The sequence below is a fragment of the Nicotiana sylvestris genome, chromosome 9 (genome assembly GCF_000393655.2).
Source record: "Nicotiana sylvestris chromosome 9, ASM39365v2, whole genome shotgun sequence".
NCBI lineage: Eukaryota > Viridiplantae > Streptophyta > Magnoliopsida > Solanales > Solanaceae > Nicotiana > Nicotiana sylvestris.
Genome location: NC_091065.1, coordinates 94,725,395 through 94,747,427, shown reverse-complemented (window position 1 = coordinate 94,747,427; position 22,033 = coordinate 94,725,395).

The following is a 22,033-nucleotide window of genomic DNA, read 5'->3' as shown; positions in this document are numbered from 1 at the left end:
AGTTTTGGAAACCAGGCGCCCACCTGGAGAACAAAGGGAAAACAATTCAAGTGTTAGAGGAAAGGAAGACAATTCAAATGTTGGTTATCAGGCGCCCACCTGGAGAACAAAGGGAAAGCAACAATGTTTAAAGGAAGACGGTTCAAGTCAACAATCAGGCGCCCATCTGGAAAACAAAGGAAAAACAATTCAAGTTTCAGAGGAAAGGAAGACAATTCAAATGTTGGTAATCAGGCGCCCACTTGGAGAGTAAAGGGAAAGCAGCAATGTTCAAAAGAAAAGCGGTTCAAGTTATGGAAATCAGGCGCCCACCCGGAGAACAAAGGGAAAACAGTTCAAGTGTTGGAAATCAGGCACCCACCTGGAGAACAAAGGGAAAATGGTTCAAGTTTTGGAAATCAGGCGCCCACCTGGAGAACAAAGGGAAAGCAGTTCAAGTGTTGGAAATCAGGCGTCCACTTGGAGAAAAAAAGGAAAGCAGTTCAAGTTTTGGAAATCAGACTCCCACCTGAAGAACAAAGGGAAAGTAGTTCAAGTGTTGGAAATCAGGCGCCCACCTGGAGAACAAAGGGAAAACGGTTCAAGTTTTGGAAATCAGGCGCTCACCGGGAGAACAAAGGGAAAGCAGTTCAAGTGTTGGAAATCAGGCGCCCAACTAGAGAACATAGGGAAAGCAATTCAAGTGTTAGTAATCAGGCACCCACCTGGAGAATGAAGGGAAAACAATTTAAGTGTTGGAAATCTGGCGCCCACCTAGAGAACAAAGGGAAAACAATTCAGATGTTGATAATCCAGCACCCACCTGGAAAACGAAGGGAAAACAAGTCAAGTTTGGAGGATGTACAATTCAAATGTTGGTAATCGGGCGCCCACCTGGAGAACAAAGGGAAAGCAGCAATGTTCAAAGAGAGACAGTTCAAGTTTAGCAATCAGGCTTCCACCTGGAAAACAAAGGAAAAATAGTTTAAGTTTCAAGGAAAAATAGTTTAAATATTGGCAATCAGGCACCCACCTGGAGAACAAGGAGAAGACATCACAAGTTTCAAGGGAAAACAGTTTAAGGTAACAAAGGGAAGACAATTTAAGTTTTGGTAATCAGGCACTGCCTGCAGAATAGGGGAATACAACTTAAATATTGACAATCAGGCGCCGCCTGGAGAATTAAGGAATTCATTTCATAATGCAATCCAAATCAGCAGCAAAGGAAACTCACCTGGAAAGCAAGTCAGCAGGGCAACAGAAACTGTGAGATCAAATTTGAAGATATAGATAGGATTCCTGTAATTCATAGGTCATAGCTTAGTCCAGTTTCTTTTATTTTGTCTTGATATAATAAGGGGTTCAGCAAGCAGTAGCAGCAGTAGTAACAGTGAAATCACAGCTTCCTGGTAGTTCCAGCTACCGAAACTTCCCGAACTACACTGACCTGATTCCTTTATAGCCAAGGATATGTAGGCAACCTCAGAAGCAAGGTGTGTTCAAATCTTTCAAAAATGCTTCCCACGGAGTATTCAAACGGGCAAAAATCGCTCGTATCCGCTCACTTTATCTTTGTACGAAAACTCATCGTGTTTCCGAGCAAAGAGGGGCAGCTGTGAGCACGTGATTTTTGCCCTATATGAATTACTCCCATAAATTCAAGAAAATAAATTTTTCCCTATTATTTGCAACTTTATAAATTTTTTGTAGAAATTTTATTAATTATTTGCATTTTTGTGCATTTTTAATTTCCATTAAAAATCAAAAAATACCAAAATATCACGCATCGCATTTAGGATTTATTTTTACATTTTAGGTTAATTAGTAAATTAGTTGCTTTATTAAAAAATGAAAATCACAAAATTGGCTTACTTTTGCATTCTTAGCCTTTTAATTTTAAAATTGTAATTTCCTTTTAATTTAGGAGTAATTAAATTTTGTAAATATTATAGTAGATAATCAGCTTATTTTTCCAAGATAATTATTTTTAGGGGTTTTAATTTAGGTTTTAATTAATTTAAAAAGAAAAGAAAACAATTATAAAAGAAAATAAAAGAGAAGGAAAATTGAGAATTTAATTTAAAGACCCGAAATTGGGCCAGTTCAATGAAAAACCCAAACCAATCTTTCTACCCGCCCAGGCCCAACCCCTAACCCGGTCCAACCCCAACCACAAGCCAAACGACACCGTTCCATCGTCTCCCTATCCTGGCCATTGATCCTATGTGATCTAACGGTCCGGAACTGATTACCCAACAATATAAAAATGTCTGAAACAAGCCCTACCCCTCCAACCGACCCCCTCACTTCATCTTCTCACTCAGTTCCTCTCTATGAACCATAGATTCACCGCCGTAAAATTCCACCATCCCAGCCTGCGGTGCCTCCTTAAAACGCCACCAAACAACCCCAAATTCCTCCTCCACAATCCCCACACCCCATTGAATATGAATCCAACACAAATTCTCCCAAAATCCCCACCCTTTTCTTCAAATCCCAAATCTGATGCCAAATTCGAAAACCCTAGTTTTGTTCCTTGTCCAGAATTTAAGCTTGTTGGTTTGATAATGAGTCAAAACTCATGACAATCGATCGTTTTTCCTAAGAATAATTGATTGACATTAATTTTAATTTGTTTGAAAAGCTCACCGGATTCCGACAAACTCCGTCAAACGATGCCTTTCACCAAGTCACTCATCTGTCTCCGGTGACTTCAGTATGTGCTTTTGCCTTTGATTGCATGTTCATTTCATCTCCTCTCATTTCAGTTGGATTTTCGTTTAACCTAGTTCGTTTTGAAAATATAATTGTGGTTAATTGCATTAAAATTGTTTAGTTCGCTGTTTATTCGTTGCTTGACTCATTTGTTTAGTTTCATCTGGTTTAGTTTATAGGATTCGAATTATTGCAAAATATTGATTAAGTGTTTTCTGGTTTAAATTATTTGTGTTCTCTGTGACCCGGTTCTTTCTTCCTCCTGCCTTTTCTTTTCGTTTGATCTTAGTCAGCCTGAGTCACCATTTGAGCTTCAATGCTCATTTTTGATGGTCTGAAGTTTCAGTTTGGGCTGTTAGTATACAAGCCCATGGGTTTGGGCTGGGTCTTGGGTTAATTTGACCCAGGTTTGCATTTTGAATGTAAAAACAAGGCTGTCAGGGGGTGGTTTGGGTATTTGAGGGTAGGGAATCATTTTCTGTTAGGAGGAAGCTTCTAGAGCATAAATTTAGAGCTAGTTTGTTAAAAGATAAGGGAGGGTCAGATATATTGAAGGGTTAAAAGGGGTAAAACAACTAAGAATTCTAGGGGTAAACGGGAAAATGGTTAGCTAGGCTAGGGCTGCCTTAGACATGCCTATATAAAGACCTTTTTCACCTCATTAAAGGCAGCCATTCATACTCTAAAAAAACAAAAAAGGATCTGCAACATTTCGACTGAAATTAGTTTTGGAATTGTATCTTTGGCTTTACTATTAGCACTGACTTAAAGACTTCAAAGAATTTTGATTCATTCTGGGGTTTAAAATGATTTAAACAAGCTGGATACTGCTGCATTGATCTGCTGACCTACTGCTTTTGTTGAAATCCTCACTCTTTTGCCTTGTTTTGACTTCCAGGTATTCTTTGGCTCTTGAATAACATGTGAAGTGCAAATGTGAACTCATGTAATTATATTGGAGATTCAATGACCAATGCTAGTTTTTTTTACTGAATAATGGCTTATGTCTTTTAGAATTTATCCATGTTCTGTATTAACTTAGCTTTATCATATGTATTCATACATGTCATGATGTTACATTTCATCTTAAGGTTGGATCTGAGGTTATTAGTCTGTCATGTTGAATTTGGCTACAAGAAGAACATCTCCTGTACGGGTGTTGTTTAAATATGTTTGGTTTAAGGGCTGTTTCAGACTAGGGTAGTATATATATAAATTAAGGAAGTGGACTTTGCTAGTTTGATTTGTGATTTACTGGATTTTGAGAATGCTTCTAGCCATTATGATTAAGTATTTGTAATGTTAGTTTATTCTGTGTTTGTTTTGTACAAGTAAGACTCAATTGAAGTTTTTTTTTCTCCCTTCAATTAACATGTCACCATGCCCAATTCAATAAGCAATGTTCCAATGGCCTATATGACTGAGTTCAGTATGTTGATCTCCAATTAGCATTGTGTGTGTGTGCCTTCAGTTTAGAATTGGGCCAGATGGGTTATCCTATCTAATATGAGGCCCAAATGGATCGAACTCGATTTCCCATTGGTCTTGGGCCCAATTTCAGGCCCAAGAGTCTTCAGCCTTGGCCTTTTCTTTTTTTGTATCTTGTGCCCTAAAGAATTGGTTCATAATACAGAGCTTGTTGTATTACGGGGTTTGTTCTTTGCCCAATTTCACCGCTAGAAAGTTTGGCTCTTTGGTTAAATGGTAGGCTCAACTCTAGGCGCAATCTTGTGTGCTGCCTGCAAATCATCAACGAGCCTGTTATAGGCTTGGTTATCTTTTTTTGAAATAAGCAAAGGTCTGTTAGTTGGTCTCAATGCACATTTGCGATCAGTAGGCTTAAATTGAATCTTGCGTTAGATTAATTCATTTTATTTGTAACGCAATTCTCCTCTTTAAAAACAGAGGAGGCGTGCCATGTAATTATACCACCATGGCCCTCACAAAGGTTGCATTATTTATTAAGAATGAATATTCATAGAAATGACCTTTAGGCACATTTAAAATAATATTGTGATTATGTATACGTTCGCGTAACATAATTACGGTTCTAAAAACCAATTCGGAGTATGCGTTCGCGCAACTTTGATCAAACCTTCTTAATAATTAAACTGGTTTTCATAGGATACTAATCTAATCTAGTTTACATAGTCCGAGGTGTGCATCCATGATTTAATCAAACATAGCCCTCATATTAATTTCATAACTTAGATATAACTATGACACATGTTCGTAGATTTGCTTTAGGCCCATTTAATATATCATTGTGATTGCGTACTCGTTTGCGTGACATAATTACGATTCTAAATAAAACATTATCATTTGTGGAAACGTTCGCATGACATGATTTTTGACGTGCCAAACAAACGGGTACACATATGCGTGACCTGTTTAAAGATAATTTCTTCAGTAAAAGAGGCAAATGTACATAGGTTCTAAAATCAGTAATTAAACAATTTAATAAGCCAAGTATGATCAAAGCGACTGTGCTAGAACCACGAAACTCGGGAATGCCTAACACCTTCTCCCGGGTTAACAAAATTCCTTACCCGGATTTCTATGTTTTGCAGACATTAATACTGAGTCAAATTTCCTCTATTCGGGATATTAAGCCGGTGACTTGGGACACCATAAATCATCCCAAATGACGACTCTGAATTTAATTGAAATAATCCCGTTTCGATTGTCACTTAAATTGGAAAACACTCTCTTATACCCTTCTCGGGGGTAGTAAAAAAGAGGTGTGACAGTGGGCATGCACCCTGTGAATTGTGACTCTATTGTTTCCATCACATTGTATAATGGCCCTATCTTGTTGTTATTTTTTGTTTTCACCATGTGATAAAGTAACTGAGCTGTCAATCATGCTAGATATCATGTTTAGGCTTTATGCTGATATTGTTGGGACCCATAGTGGTCGTTTCTTGCTGTCATCTCATAGATTTTATTGATATTTCGTGCTCAATCATATTCATGCATTCATATCATATCTCAGTCTCAGTTGTTACTTATTGATGCATTATATCATTGTTGTCGGGCTAGTTTCATGACATTGTAAGCCTGTGAGTGAGACTGGAGAGATGGATGACTAAGTGAGGTCGAGGGACTGAGTGAGAGTGATATTATGAGACGGGCTGCACATTGCAACATGTTATATTGATTACATTTTTATGGGATCGGGATGCACGCAGCAGCGATATAGCGCTTGGGCTGAAGGAGCCTCTCCGGAGTCTGCACACACCCCCAATGAGAGCATCCGATTCTGTATATATATATATGGATCGGGTTGCACGCCACAATAAGTCTTATGGCTATATGTATATGGATCGGATTGCACGCCACAACAAGCCTTATATATATATGGATCGGGTTGCACGCCGCAATGAGTATTATATAGTACTTAGTGACTGAGTGTGATGAGTATTAAGCACGATAAGAGATAATGCGAGACATTGAGATTGAATACTCTTAGAGTGTGAGTACATAAGTTCATCACTGAGGGGCATTGCATTTGACATGCATACTTGAGATTCATGCATAGAGATGCATTTCCTTTGCTGCTGGTTTTGTTGACATTCATGATTTTACCTGTATCTTGACATGTAGGCATAGAGATGTACTTTCCTCATGCTATCTGAAATTGAAATATTTACCTGTTGAATTTTTTTGGGAAAGATTATAATTTCAAACTTACTCATATTTTGACGATTTTGGTAAAGGATTTGGGTTTTCACTGATATACTTGAAAAACGGAACTGTTTTTGGGAAACTATGAAAAGGCTGGGCATTTTATCTCTGATCTACTTTTTATTTACTTGCTTTACATTATTATGAATTTCTATTGGTTATTGGTGTTGGACCCGAACTTGTTCCAGCTCGTCACTACTTTCAACCTAAGGTTAGGTTTGTTAGTTATTGAGTACATAGGGTCGGTTGTACTCATACTACACTTCCTGCATGTTGCGTGCAGGTTTCAGATGCTGATATTGCTGTGCATGGCAGAAGCTGGATTTGAAGGTGTACCTGTATCCCTGTTGTAGCTGCCTCTTATTCATGGTAGCCTTAGATCTATAAAACTCTGTTTATGTATATTTCAAATAGATGATGTATTTATTTCATACCAGCTTTGTAAACTCTATTCTTAGAAGCTCATGATTTGTACTACCAATCCTTGGGAGGTGTATAAGAGATCATTTATTTTTCCTCAGTAAGTTATATTTGTATTGGACTTGATGAGTTGGCTTACTTAACGGGATGGGTTAGGTGCCATCACAACAAGTTGGATTATTGGTCGTGACAATAAGGCCACAAAATTTTGCTTTTTGGTAGCCCAAGATACAAGATATGAACCAAAAAAGTGTTCCATACCTAAGGTGCTCTTTCTATCAACAAGAAATCCTACATAATCAGCATCAACGTATCCCACTAGGTTGAAGTTACTACCTTTTGGATACCAAACGCAAATGTCAGTGGTGCCTTTCAAATATCTCATGATTCTCTTGACAGTAGTTAAGTGAAACTCTTGTAGGTTTCCCTTAAATCGAGCACAAAGGCCTACATTGAAAATAATATCAGGTCTGCTAGCAGTGAGATATAACAAAGAGCCAATCATTCCCCTATACATCTTTTGATCAACAGATGAACCAGGTTCATCCAAATCCAATTTTGTGGATGTTGCAATAGGAGTGTTAATTTCTTTGGATGTTCCTTCTTGATTTTGTTACTGAGGAATAGGTTCATGGACAAGTTCCTTCGAGGTTTGAGGATCAGTTCCTCTCTAGTCACTTCCCCCTGTCAGGTTGCCCTGAGTGGAAGACTTGTTCCATCACCTGTTCCTTTCTGTGATGCAGCTTCAGGCTGGACTGTGGCTTTATCATTTGAGTTTCTTGTCAGTCCAATCTCTTTATCATCTTGTTCTACTTGTCAGAAAGAATGTTAGTTTCAAAAACAACATTACACTTTCTTCTACACACATAGTTCTTTTGTTATATATCTTATAAGCTTTACTATGTGAAGAATATCCCAAGAATACTCCCTCATCACTTCTGGGATCAAACTTACCTAGGGAGTCTTTTCCCTTATTGTGCACAAAGCACCTGCATCCAAATGCCCTAAGGTGGGATATATTTGGCTTTCTCCCTTTAAGTAACTCATAGGGATTCTTCTTAACAAGAGGTCTAGTCATGCAACTATTTATGATGCAACATGCAGTGTTCAAAACTTCTGCCGAGAAGCTATGAGGCAATTTACTAGCAAGTAGCATATTCCTAGCCATTTCCTCTAATGTCCTATTTTTTTCAACTACTCCATTTTGATGTGGAGTCCTAAGGGTAGAAAAGTTATGACCTATGCCATGCTCATCACACAATCCAATAAATTTAACATTCTCAAATTCAGTACCATGATGAGACCTAGTTGATGCAAGTTGATTACCTAGTTGTTTCTTAGTTTTTCTAACAAATGAAATGAACATGTCAAATGCTTCATCTTTAGATGTTAGAAATAGTGTCCAAGTAAACCTAGAATAATCATCAACAAACACCATAACATATCTCTTACCACATCTGCTCAATGTTCTCATTGGTCCACAAAGATCCATATGGACCAGTTCCATTGTCCTGGTAGTACTTACCATTTTCTTGCTTTTAAAATAGGATCTTACATGCTTCCCCCTTGCACAAGCCTCACAAATTTTATCTTCCTTGAAATTAATGTTAGGCAGCCTATCATCAAGTCCTTGGTTTTGTTGAGTTGGCTTAGACTGGCATGTCCAAGTCTCTTGTGCCAAAGGAGGGGATCATTATCCAACACACATAAGCAAGTGAGTTCATTATCTGAAAGTGTGGATAGATCTACAACATATATTTTGTTCTCTCTTTTTTCCTGCAAAACTATCTTGTCAGTGATAAGATTAATCACAAAGAATTTACTAGAGGTGAATGCAACCATGCTACCTCTATCACACAATTGTGATATACTTATTAGACTGTATTTCAGTCCATCAATCAGGTAGACATTCTCAATAGAGTGATAATCATTCTTACCTACCTTTCTAACCCCAATGATCTCACCTTTCTTCCCATTTCCGAAGGAGACATTACCTCCTTTAAGGTCCTCAAGTGAAAGGAATTGGTTCTTGCTTCCTGTTATATGCTTTGAGCACCCGCTATCCATGTACCATTTTGGCTGATACCCTTCACTTGGACCTGCAAAAGGAAATCAGGGGTTATTCTTAGGAACCCAAACTAGTTTGGGTCCCTTTCTATAGGCAAAAGGATGAATTAAATTCTTTTTAGCCCAACTTGCTAGCCTATTTTTCCCTAGAACAATTTTTTTTGTTTTTTTGACTTGCCTTTTATTTTGTAGCACATTCATTCTTATAGTGACCCGTGTTACCATAGTGTGTGCAAATGTTATTCTCAGGGAGTGTAAGGTACTTGCTTTTGGGATCCCACTTAGGTGCAGAGTTTCCAAAGCCAAGTTCTCTTCTGTTGCTACTATGGTGTTCTTGTAGCTATAAAAGTGCATCATATGATCTGTTCCATTTACATATTCTATCTAACTCATGCCTAACCTTAGTCAAGTCCTCCTTCTGGGTGTCACTAAGGTGTTCTTTTTTCACTACCTTTTATAAAGCTAATCTTTTACCTTTCTTAGATCCTTTTATAGTGAGAGTTGTGTGTCACTAGCTATTTCTTTACCTGTTCCTAACTTCAATTTCAGATTTTCAGATCTAAGTTCTAAGACAAATGTATCAAGTGCATAAACCTGGTTCTTCAAAGCAGTATTTTCCTTTTCAATTTTACAAATGTTTATTTTCAGGTTTTTGCATTTTGCTTTTAAAAAGTTACACTTTTTTGACAAATATTCTTTTTCAGAACTTATATTCTTATATTCATCAATTAAAGTTAGCAACAATTCTGATAGTCTATCTTTAGAAAAGGAGTTTAATTTTATCCTTAAGGTCTAGAAAGCTTATCTCATATTCTTCATCAGGTTCTTCTTTAGATTCTCGAATTGCTCTGAGAGCTCTTTCAACATTATCAACAGTGTCCTCATCTGAACTATCTTTCCAAGTAGCAACCATTACTTTGGATGATCTTTTGTTGTAGTTTTTCTTGTCATGAACTTGTTCCTTCTTTCAAATATCTCCTTTTTCCACTTGACTTTTCCACATAGGACAGTTTTGATCATATGGTTCTTTTTACCACATTTGAAGCATACATCAGTCATCTGCAAGTGATGTCTTCTCCTCTTCTTCCACAAAGAATAATAGTGGTCATTGAATAGTGGTGACCTAGTGGTGGATTGCTCTTTACAGTTTTCAGGTAGTGCACTCATCTTGATCTTTTCCTATGGTGTTAGCCTCTTTAAGCATAACCCGCTCTGATACCAATTGATGTTTTATACTTCAATACCACACAATAGGGCAGATGGAGGGGATGGGTGATTTGTGTGATCCAAATTTTTGCATGCACAAATTATAGAAGGATCTGATTCTTCCACGTGTTCCTTAAACTATAGTTGTAGAATAATAAATGCGGAAAGTAAAGAACATAAGTATTTTTATGTGGAAAACACCCAGCTCAAAAGGTGAAAAAACCATGACCTACTACCCAATAGGATTTTCTCCAAACACTTCACTAGAACTTGAGCCAATAACAAAGTTTACAAACTCTTGCAAACCTAAGGATTAACTCTAACTCTTATAGCAACCAACCATAGGCTGTTGCGAGTGCTTCAAGTTAACTCTAACTTGAACAATACAACTCGAGTTTACAACCTCTTGCAAACCTAAGGATTAACTCTAACCCTTATAGCAACCAGCCAAAGGCTGTTGCGACTGCTTCAAGTTAACTCTAACTTGAACAATACAAATCAAGTACCTATTATAATTTGCTTATAAGAAAGCTGAAAGGTACATTTCAAAACGCATACTACACTTTGAACTAGAAATAAAGAAGACACATGAAACTCTTTATGGAGCTGGTTTTTCAATCCGGTTCATGTAGCTTTAGGATTGCACTCTTAAATCTCACAGGAATTGCTCACAAAATGCCTTGCTATTTTTCTCCCAATTCATGCTTAAATTAAGTATGTGTGCATCACCTGTAAAAGAGAATACAACTGATATATATATATATATATATATATATATATATATATATATATATATAAAGAGAGAGAGAGAGAGAGATAGTAAATAAAGGTTAACTAGAGTTCTAATGCTTTACTCTTCCTTGGTGGAAGAGTTCTAGTCAACTTCAACTTCTAACTCTTCCCTTATCTTGGATAGAGTTCTCTTCAAGTAAAGAGTCCTGCTCCTTATCAAATATGCAACCTTTTCTTCCAGGGAATATCAGATATAACCATTTATACTTATCCCTTTCACGTGCAAGCCTTTTGCTTAATTATATCCGTCACCTATATACACTGTCCATGGACCTGGTTCATCAATGTGTACCTTTGTCAATCATCAAAACCAAAAATGCTCAGGTCAACAATGGCCTTTGATCAAACTAAAATTTATGTATACATAAACATTCTGTAATTGGTTATTACTTATTCCGCAGATTCTATGTTGTTAAATGGATCTTGCTACAAAACAAACTACATAGCGCATGAATAATGTATAAAAGATTTATACTTGAAAAGTCACAAAAATATGTTTTACAAAGAAAAGATTTTTGGGAGTATCCTCTATTCTGAGAAGTGGTCATGGTCCAGGCCGAAGGTCTTAACTAAGGCGTTGACTTCCTGAAACTACTTGTGCCAAAGTAGGGAGCATACAAGTCGATGGTCTCGTTGCTGAGAATTTACTTATCCAGGCAAAGGTATGATACATGAGCGTTGAGAACCATTAAGCGAGTGACACCTTGTAGATTGGGCCTGTTCGAGCAGGTTGGGAATGAACCCGTGTCGATCACACGGTGAATAAGACAGAAATAAGTCAGGATAGTTGGAAATCCCGAAGTATAAAGTGATGCATTTTTTATAAGAAAGAAAAAGAAAAGAATTTCTTTTAGAATATTCATAAACTGCTATTACGCAATTATTTTAGAATTGTTCTTAGAAGCTTTATGTTTTCCATGCATTTAGAATCTTTGCTCGTAATGTATATTTTATTAAAGTTTCGTCCCCTGTCATTGAGACTCACTGAGTATAATGGATGATACTGACGTTCTCTTTTGGAAACCTACGTTGGTCTACGGTACAATGTAGGAACCAATTTTGTAGGTGAGCAGGCTACTGGTTAGGACTTCCCTCACTTCCAGTGCTATTGGTGAGCTCTGCCTTTTTTTTGTGGAGTACTCCTTTGACTCATCATTATTTAGCTATTTTTTTATTTACTTAGAGAACTGGCAGAAAATCTCATGTCCTGAGTAGTGCGTCAGTTTATAAGTAGAGGCTTCATAGACATAGTCGATGGGTTAAGACTCAAATGTTTTTGATATTGACTTAGCAGTATTTTACTGGTTACTACGAATAAAGTTTTGGAGTTGGTTTATTCTAGATATTTAAATTAATTAAAAGTATTTGGTTAAAGTATTACCTTGTTGCATATAAAGTTTGAAGTTATAACAGATTTGATAAGCGCAGATGGTTCGCTCGGTCAAGTTTGGTGACCGGGTGCCAGTCACGGCTTGTTCAAAAAATAGGTCGTGACAAACTTGGTATCGGAGTGTCAGGTTTATGGAGTCCTAGGGGTCTATGAAGCCGTGTTAGTAGAGTCTTGTTTATGGGTATAAAATGCACCATGCTTATAAACATGAGGCTACAAGCATTTAGGAAAAATCTCATTTTTTTCATAATTTAAATCGTGCAGTAGAGCCTACCTCTAAGAAATTATCTAATGTATTCGGTTCTCCAAAACCGCAGAAAAGGCTCGTACTCGCAACTCTAACACCGACATTCAGGATGCTTCTCAAGAAACTATTACTACTATTGTGGCTTAAGATAGAGCTAAGAAGGCTTCAACTCAGAAAGGAAGGGTAACCCCACAAAGGGGGTTCAAGTACCACGAGTTAAACATGAAGAAGGGGTGAAGCATGATGAGCAAATAGCTCAGGATCCAGTGCTACCCCCAACTCATTCTATTATAATGATCGGAGAACAACAAAAATATAGAGTTCTACCTAAGGATTCAACACTCAGTGGACCACACCTTTCTGGGACTCATTAAGTTCCCTAAACTGAAAAGTTAAATTACTTAAATTTTCTTCTAAATAAACTTTATTTTTTACTCATTAAAAAAATTTAATGATGATTAACTTATTATAAACAAGAAAAATCGACATGGCTATGCACATTTGATTTTGCCATTGTATCGACGCATTCCTTCAGCAACACTTATATTGGAGACTTATCATTAACAAGACTTCCAAAAGACATGAGAAAGGAAGATTCACAAAAGTTGCATATCACTTCATAAACATTCCCCCCACATCCTTTAATTTTTACCTGTGGTATTAGAATAAATTCAACAAAAATGCTACTTTTATTTGCCTTGGCGTTATCTTTTGCTAAGTAGTATAAATTCAGTGTTGCTATTAATTAGCTCTATACATTTTAATCGAGTTAAAGTACTTGATGAGTAGGTAACAAAAGACATACAACCATGTCTTGTACTACATGAGCCTTGGAAAATATTGTTGAATCATTTTCTTATAATGTGACATGTCAACATTAGACTTGCAGAATTCGTAGTTTAATATACTGTCAAGAATATGATAAAAAACTTGTTACACTTTGAGTTTTAATAATGACAATAGCAATTACTTATCTAATTCTAATTTGTGCAGGAGTATTAGAAGGAAAGAAATGCAAGTGCTGAATTTGGCAAGTTTGAACTCAAGCAATCAAGATAAAAGGAAGAGTAATCTAAGTTTGAAATTAGAGGACAATTTATGGAGAACAAAATTAGGGATCATAATTGATAGAGCTTCAATCAGGACAGCCGAGTGGATAGAAGATCGAGTGAATAACTCACAATCAACTACATGCCCGAAAACTGCTCCTGAGAATATGGGAAATACAAGGAAATAAATCAATCCTGGAAACTGAATTCAGTCATCATCTATGGAATGGAATGGAAATAATTGGGCCAAATCTCTTAGAATATTTGTTGCCTCAATCAATAGACATCCCGCTCGAAATCTACAATGATATGGATGACAAGAATAACTCAACACGAAGAACTAAAGAACAAAAGAGAAGTTTTGCAATTTCAACATACAAGCTTCTACATCTTTCTAGTTCTCAATATACTGTATTCTTGAATTTACTAGTGTCACAAAATATAGGAAACAATCAAGAAGTTGTGTCAAGAATTAAAAAACATTCACCTGTACATCATTGGTGGTGAACGAAAGAAAACCACGACTGCTGTAACATTCTACTTATTAAAGAACTAAGAGAACTCATGTGATCCAAGAGAACTGGATATAGGTACCACACCGGTTCATGAATCAGTATAAAAAGTCTGAGCCTCATTTATCTCTTTCTGCATAATTAGCTTTCTTTGTTATTTTGCCATAATTTAGTGTCTACAAAAAAGGAGTCGACTAGTATTTATATTAGTCAACTAAAATTTTATTTTGGCACAATTCACCCGTTCAATCTTGTGTTTCAATTGGTATTAAAGAAAGGTCTCACAACAAATTTTTTAACTGTAAGTAAGTAAAAGATCATGGCATCGAACACAGTTATTGGAGTACCCCTTCAAGAAGGAACCTCCCAAACAAGGCTACCCTATTTTAATGTTCAACACTTTTCATACTGGAAAGTTCCTATAGAAACCTATAAAAAATCATATGACATCAAAGTCTGGCACGTGATTAAAAAGGGAGATCTCTTTATTCCATCAAAAAGGATAAATGTTTGAAAGTTAGGTATCACATGATCCTCTTGATTTAGACGATTATACTGACGAACAAGCGGTTCATTGTTCAGGTAAATGTCAAAGCAAAAAAATCTCCTCTATAACGTCATAAGTGGAGAAGAGTATGAGAAAATATCAAGTTGTGAAACTGCAAAAGAAATATAGGACAAACTAGAATTCACCTATGAAGGAACAAACAAAGTCAGGAGAGAAGAATAAATCTTCTAATGCATGATTATGAATTATTTCAAATAAAGGAAGGTGAACAAGATGAAGAGATATTTTAGAGATTCAACAAAATTATTGGAGACATAAAATCATTTGGGAGACTACTGAAAATTGGAGAACAAGTGACGAAAATTCTCAGGAGCATACCTACTACATGACAGCCTGTCACGCCCCAAACCTGGAGAGGCGTGGCCGGCACCCGGTGCCATACTCGGCTTGAGCGTACCACTAGGTAACTATGAACTCTAGAGGGGTAACCCTCAACTTAGGCCGATGAGGCCATATTCTGAATTGTATGATAATAACGCCTCTCTCGTCTATGGGTAAAAAATACCCAAAAGCTGATATATATAACTATGCAGGCTGACAAAGCCGCCATGAACATCTACTGATATACAAAATATACAAGATTCATCTACAAGCCTCTAGAGATAACTGAACTGTATCATGGTCAGGACAGGGCCTCGACCTACCCATCAAACCTGTATATATATAAAATAGATCCCAATGTATAGACCTGGTAACTCTGAGGAAGTGGAGCTTACCAACCAAGCTGATATTTGACTCTGTCTACTAGGAAGGTCTATCCACCTGTCTATCAGGACCGACAGACATGAAATGCAGCGTCCCCAACAAAAGGGACGTCAGTACGAAATAATGTACCGAGTATGTAAGGCAACAAAATAACTAAAAGTTGAAACTGAACTGATAATATAATAACTCGAAGTAATTGAGAGTCAAAGATAATATGAAGATATGCTTAGCTGTTAATACTGACTCAACTCTCTCAATATAGTAAGTAAAATAGTTGTCCGGTTTTATAAGGCTCGGTATGTGTAACTACTCTGCCATAGTAGGATCGCTCATTAGTGCTCGACCATACTAGGCTCTGTATCTTGGCCATTCTGGTCTCACTCATAGGCGGTCGGCCACAGTAGGCTCGACATATAACTTACCATCTGATCCGAGGTTGCCCAATAGGGGCCTGCCCACCGATTATAGCTCGATGGTGGTAAAAATACTATAATACTATATATATATATAGACCCTCTGCTCTCTTAACTAGAAGAAGAAAATACTCAATTGAATATAAAGTCCCGATAAGGGAGAATACTGTAATTTATGAGGCTAGGATAATGTATATAAATTCAGGAGTATAAAATTCTCTTTATGCCTTGTCATCAAACACATGTAATTACGAGATCATGCCAAAAAGAAGGAAGGGCTTAGCATAACATACATGCACTGGTTCTCTTGATAATCCCTCTAACACACGACAATCGCGACAAAACACGTGATGGCAAGACCAGAGTAGGGAAAAATTCGTATAATATTCTTGTGAAAGATTGCACCGTACTCCCTTAAAAGTGCAAAATTTCATGTTGTTAAGACACAACCTCGTATGAATTGTTGAAGTAACTCACGTTACTATCACACTTATATGAACTTGCTGAAGCTCCCTTCATCACCTTGTAGAGATACAAAGTGAGTTTAGAGAGGTTTTTAAGCTTTTAAGCATGGCCCCACATGGTATGATGATTTGGCCACAAAACTCTCTTAAAAAGTGCCACCTTGTTATGCAATTTAAGAGTCACAATTTGGGTCTTTGATCGTTGTTCCAATTGCTGCCACGTTGAGCATATCCACTCCCAAAATAATTAACCACCAACATCTTAATTAATTGTTAATCTTCCACTAAAATTAATAATTACCCGATTATCCACTTAATTAAGAATTATCTCAAACTACTTATAATACTACTCACTTTTAACACACTTTATGTACCCTACTATCATGGTCATGGGGTACCTTATATGGCACTAGTCAATAAATACGGGTATTATAGCTCGGACCGTATTTTATCCCAAATTGTCCAACTTCAATGAAACTTATTTTCTTCAATTCGCTTACCCTCTCACTTTCACGAAGCTACTTATCACTTGTTTGAAATAGCATAATGCTTATAATCTCATTCCCGAACTTATGCCGATTAACTTACGACGAAACTTTAACATACGAAAATGCAGGATGTACCATCTCCTTTCCGAGCTTTCATCAATTTACTTATGGTGTGCTTTCACGTACGAAAACATGAGGTGTAGTATCATTCCCCCCTTTGGAACATTCGTCTTCAAATGTTGACTGATGCACTTATCATTTTCATAACATATGTCTTCCGAATACTTTAGTACTCTTCTTGCCATATAGGCAACTATTCTATGAATAAATCCAAAGGCCAGGGAATTCCCCCTTTTAGGCCTCTTTTTCATACCACGACTTATATTCGGAATCCTTCCAGTCTCGTAACTGTTGCTACCTTCTATCATGCAGCATGTATGACACTGACCTTGTAAGTGTGCCTATGTGCTCTTCTCTCCTTTTTTCTCTAGCTTTTAGCCAATATCTAGGCCTCACTTTGCAAAGATATACAATGTTTGAGAAAATGTCCCTCTGGGCATCTGTAGGTATACTGATGTTCTTTGCTTGGTACTTTGTCGAACTTATGAATATTGCTATACCTTATTTCATAGATCCATTTATCCATTCGTATGACTTTACTGCATATATGTAGGTCATACTATACCATAACTCTTACTTTGATTTATCGTTACTGAGGTCTGCTACCAAACTCCAGGTTACTCTCGTTACTTATCCTTAAGACTAATGGCCTAATCTCATCTCATACTTTGTAACTTTTATCCATCCATTTTTGATTCACCTCAATATTGATCTACAATCTACCACTTATAACTTGAAACTTCTTACGTAATCACTAAGGCTTCTGAAATGATTAGACTGATCCACCTGGGGGCGATACCATGCTTCCATAACCGTATTTCATAGCATCCCAACGTGATTCATCCTTTGGGGGTTATTCTAATCCCGTACAACTCATGAAATATCCCGTCTTGTGTTTCTTCAATTCCTTACTCAATCGAAGGCCCAAACGTCATTCTTTATCTACTACAATTACACCCTTATCCTACTACCAGGGCAGCATTCCATTTCTTCTAAATGCTACTAGTCTTAGACTCCTTTGAGTTCATTCAGGCTATACTGAGCTTTCTATAATTTAGAGAAACCATTAGCTATCTTGTTTTCATGGGCTTAATCCTGATGACTTATACATTTTTGTCACCTTCTCACTCGCCCTTTCTTATCCTTATTCATATCATAAAACCTTATCGCTTTACTATACTTTAGCTTGCGACCTATACATATCTATTTATACTACTCGCAACCTCCCTTCAACTTTCTTGCACCATAGATTTCCTTATGTAATTCTGGAACATCAAGCGAGACATCACACCGTCTCTAACTCTTCTTTACTCTCTTGGTTAGATCTCTCGGTACCTAGAAACCATATGCTGGAAGATATGCCACGGACGATGCCACTATCATTCTTGGATACTGAATCCCAGTGCTTCTAGCCTTTTGTCCGAAGTATGAACAATCCACAACCTTCTGCATTTGATTATCTCGTACGTTGTTCACCCTTACCTTACTTACCTTAAAAATCTTGCATCACATCTTCTATCTCTTTTATGACCTCCCTTCCACTAGGTATAATTCACATCCACAACTTGGAGCTCTATTATAAAACTTGCACCTATGGTGCATACACAATCCGGTAGGATCTTCATATTGACTTCTTATAAGGCTGGTACTCTTATAACTGGCTTTATCGTAGGGCCGTTGTAGAATATAGCTACTATACTATCTTTCTTGTACCTATGATATTAAGAGTGATCCTTGCAATGTTCTAAATCACGATTTCTATAATTTTCTGAGTCCAATAATCAGACTCCTAATTTATTTGGTTGATGTAACTCTTAGTTTCCTCTTCCTTTTGATCAGGCTCCGTGTAGGCTTTAGCTATCTTCCGATCTGTGGCTCCTGGTATTAGTTATTACTTTAGCCTTTCATGGGCGCTATGGAATATCCATGATACAATCTTCTAACAATTCAATCCTTTGTCTATGCCCTGGGCTCAATTCTTTCTTTTAACTTATATCGGAGTCTTCTACGGCTGTATGAATGTCAGTATATATGTTGCATGGATAATATTCTAAAATCTTAAGTGCGTTCATGACGTAGCTAACTCTGGATTATTGATCGAATAATTCCTTTCGTTCCTTCTCAGTTTTTTAAACATAGGAAATTACTTTTCCTGGCCTTTCTGCCCCCTTGTTGCGTGCATACTTAACTTATTTTAGTTCCCATACATATTGAAATTCCATACAACTCATATGATCCTGAATATCACTTCTGATTTTTGCTTCCCGTCCATTAGCCATGGTAGGTGCAACTTTCTTATGGAGTGCATACAACATTGTTGTGAGACTGTTGTTATAAGATCACATCCTCTTTAGGTCACTGAGCTTAGGTTGAAACCTTCTTCCTTACTTCCTTAGCTAGTCTTTCATTTTAGTACATAGGGAGGACCCTCTGATTCTTGCAAGGCTGCGAGCTTATTACATTGTTTACCCGGCAGAATTTTGGATGTTCTTTCTTACTTGTAATTAACCTTACTTACTTACCTTCATGCCTTCGTGCTCGTAGGTTGCTTTCGAGCTAATATTTTGGTTGTCTTCCGAGTGGCACTCTTTTATCTCCGTAACACTCATATGGTACCTTTAACTACCCCAACCCCTATCTTAGTATTTCTTAAGGTTACAATGTCATATCTGCGAGACTGAATTCCCTATGTTGGGGTTTACTATATTTATCTTGCACGATCTATTGATTTGTTTGTATCCTCTTATCTAGCCATAACTAGGCTCTTCCTGAATCAGCTGCTAACTACTCATTGGTCCATTCTCATATCAATATTCCACGTAATCTTTCTTGGGTTATTTCCTTTGTCTTGACTTACATCTCGCACTAACTCTTTATTTATCAATAGTATCCTGGGCAAGAACCCTTACTTCCTTTCCTTGACATCGTGCTTGCATAATCTTCTGGAATCGTAGCATATCTGTAGGATTCAGATAAGTGCAATCTCATTCCTTTCTCATTTTTATCGCATTCTTCCTTTACCATTCCATAGTTACTAGAACCACTTAATTTTGACTTAATGCCACATCACTCCATATTCCCCCCTTTAAGGGAGTATTAAGATTTAGTGCTACAATAATCTACGTATAGATGTTTTACCTCTTCATATTTGGTGTCTTTTTACATCATCGATGACCCTTACTCACCTTGCGGTAATCCTTCTGTACCAAGGGTAACAAAATTCCTTACTCACGAGGGTGACACCTAGTATAATTGGCACACATAGTCCCTTAAGTTTAACTTTGCTCACATTGCTTGCTTTAGGGAAGTGTATTCTTGAATGACCATTCTCTTAATTTCTCATGAATCTTCTTCTGTTGTCCATTCTATTATCACCGGAACAAAATTTGAAATTCTCATGATGTCGACCATTATCAAATCACTCAGTCTCTAATTCATATTTAGTTTATCTTGTTCATCAGCCCATACTGATTTCTATTATTTCTAGGGTCTAAATTTTCCTTCTGGTAATCACGTTAGAGTCACGAACCTATTTCTCGAAATGAGGATATGACTTTATGGACTATACTCTCTTATCGCCTCAAGGCCTGTCACCTCTCGTATTTTCCTTCACTTGACTATAGACTCTGTAATACTGTCATATCTTACTCATAATGCTTCATTAACTCTCTACTTATTTGCCACTAACATCTATGTCTATCACTTTATTCTGAAAACTCGAAAAAGATATTCTTTGACTATTAGCTCCCCTTGCTCCATCCATTGGCTGTTCGAATTTCCTAACATTCTCTCTTTACTAGGGACGAGAGCTATACAAAGATAAATATTTATCCCTTATAGGATTCCATTTCCCGTCTTCTAAAATTTTTCTGGACATTCTAGTATTCATATCTAAATGTACTATTCTAGTGTGCACCGTCGGGGTGTATCACACGGAGAGCTATTTGCAATATCCTTCAAAAATGTCAATTAACACAAACAATCTATCCACCATCTTGGGTCACTCTAACCCCAGCCGGATCCTGATATCCATCCTTCTTTTATACTTCTTTTGTTAGCCCCCATAGGGAATAAGTGAGATGGGTGTGGCTAATTGTACATACCTCTATTATTGATGAAGGTAACTCAAAAGTCTTATATTCCTCCGCCTAAATTGTAAATACTTATAATCTTCATTAACTAGGCGCCTCGTGCCCTTCTTCATCTTGCTTCTTTTACTTGTTGAAATTGTACCTTCTGATTCTCTTATTACTTTTCACCATATGGGTGGATAGATATTCTTGCCTTAAGGCTCCTTACCAAGAAGCTTACATGTATTAGTACACACATGATTTGCTGAAGACCTTACATCTACTAATCATAAGCATGATGCAAAATCGCGTTCCTCTGACTCAACTCTTACATAGCCACATTCAATCCCTTACCAACCGCCTTTCTAGATGTAGGCATTGTCGTATTATAAATAAGATAGAGTTTAGGAAATTGAGTTCTTATAACTGAGCTCTACCACATGATCTAGAGTAAGAAGAAAAAGTGATAGTCCTAAATGCCCTGTAGCCTCCTACTTATAAGTGTGGTGTAAGACACATCCATAAACAAGACTCTACTAGACACGACTTATAGCCTCCCTCGGACAGAACTGCTCTAATACCAAGTTTGTCATGCCCCAAACTTGGAGAGGCGTGGCTGGCACCCGGTGCCATACTCGGCCCGAGCGTACCACTCTGTAACTATGAACTCTAGAGGGGTAACCCTCAACTTAGGCCAATGAGGCCATATTCTGAATCGTCTGAAAATAATGCCTCTCTCGTCTATGGGGAAAACATACCCAAAAGCTGATATATATAACTATGCAGGCCGACGAAGCCGCCATGAACATCTACTGATATACAAAATATATAGGACTCGTCTACAAGCCTTTGGAGATAACTAAACTGTATCATGGTCGGGACAGGGCCTCGACCTACCCATCAAACATGTATATATAAAATAGACTCCAAGGTATAGACCTAGTAACTCTAAGGAAGTGGAGCTTACCAACCAAGCTGATATTTGACTCTGTCTACTGGGAAGGTCTATCCAGCTGTCTATCAGGACCTGCAGGCATGAAATATAGCATCCCCAACAAAAGGGACGTCAGTACAAAATAATGTACTGAGTATGTAAGACAACAAAATAATTGAAAGCTGAAACTGAACTGATAATATAATA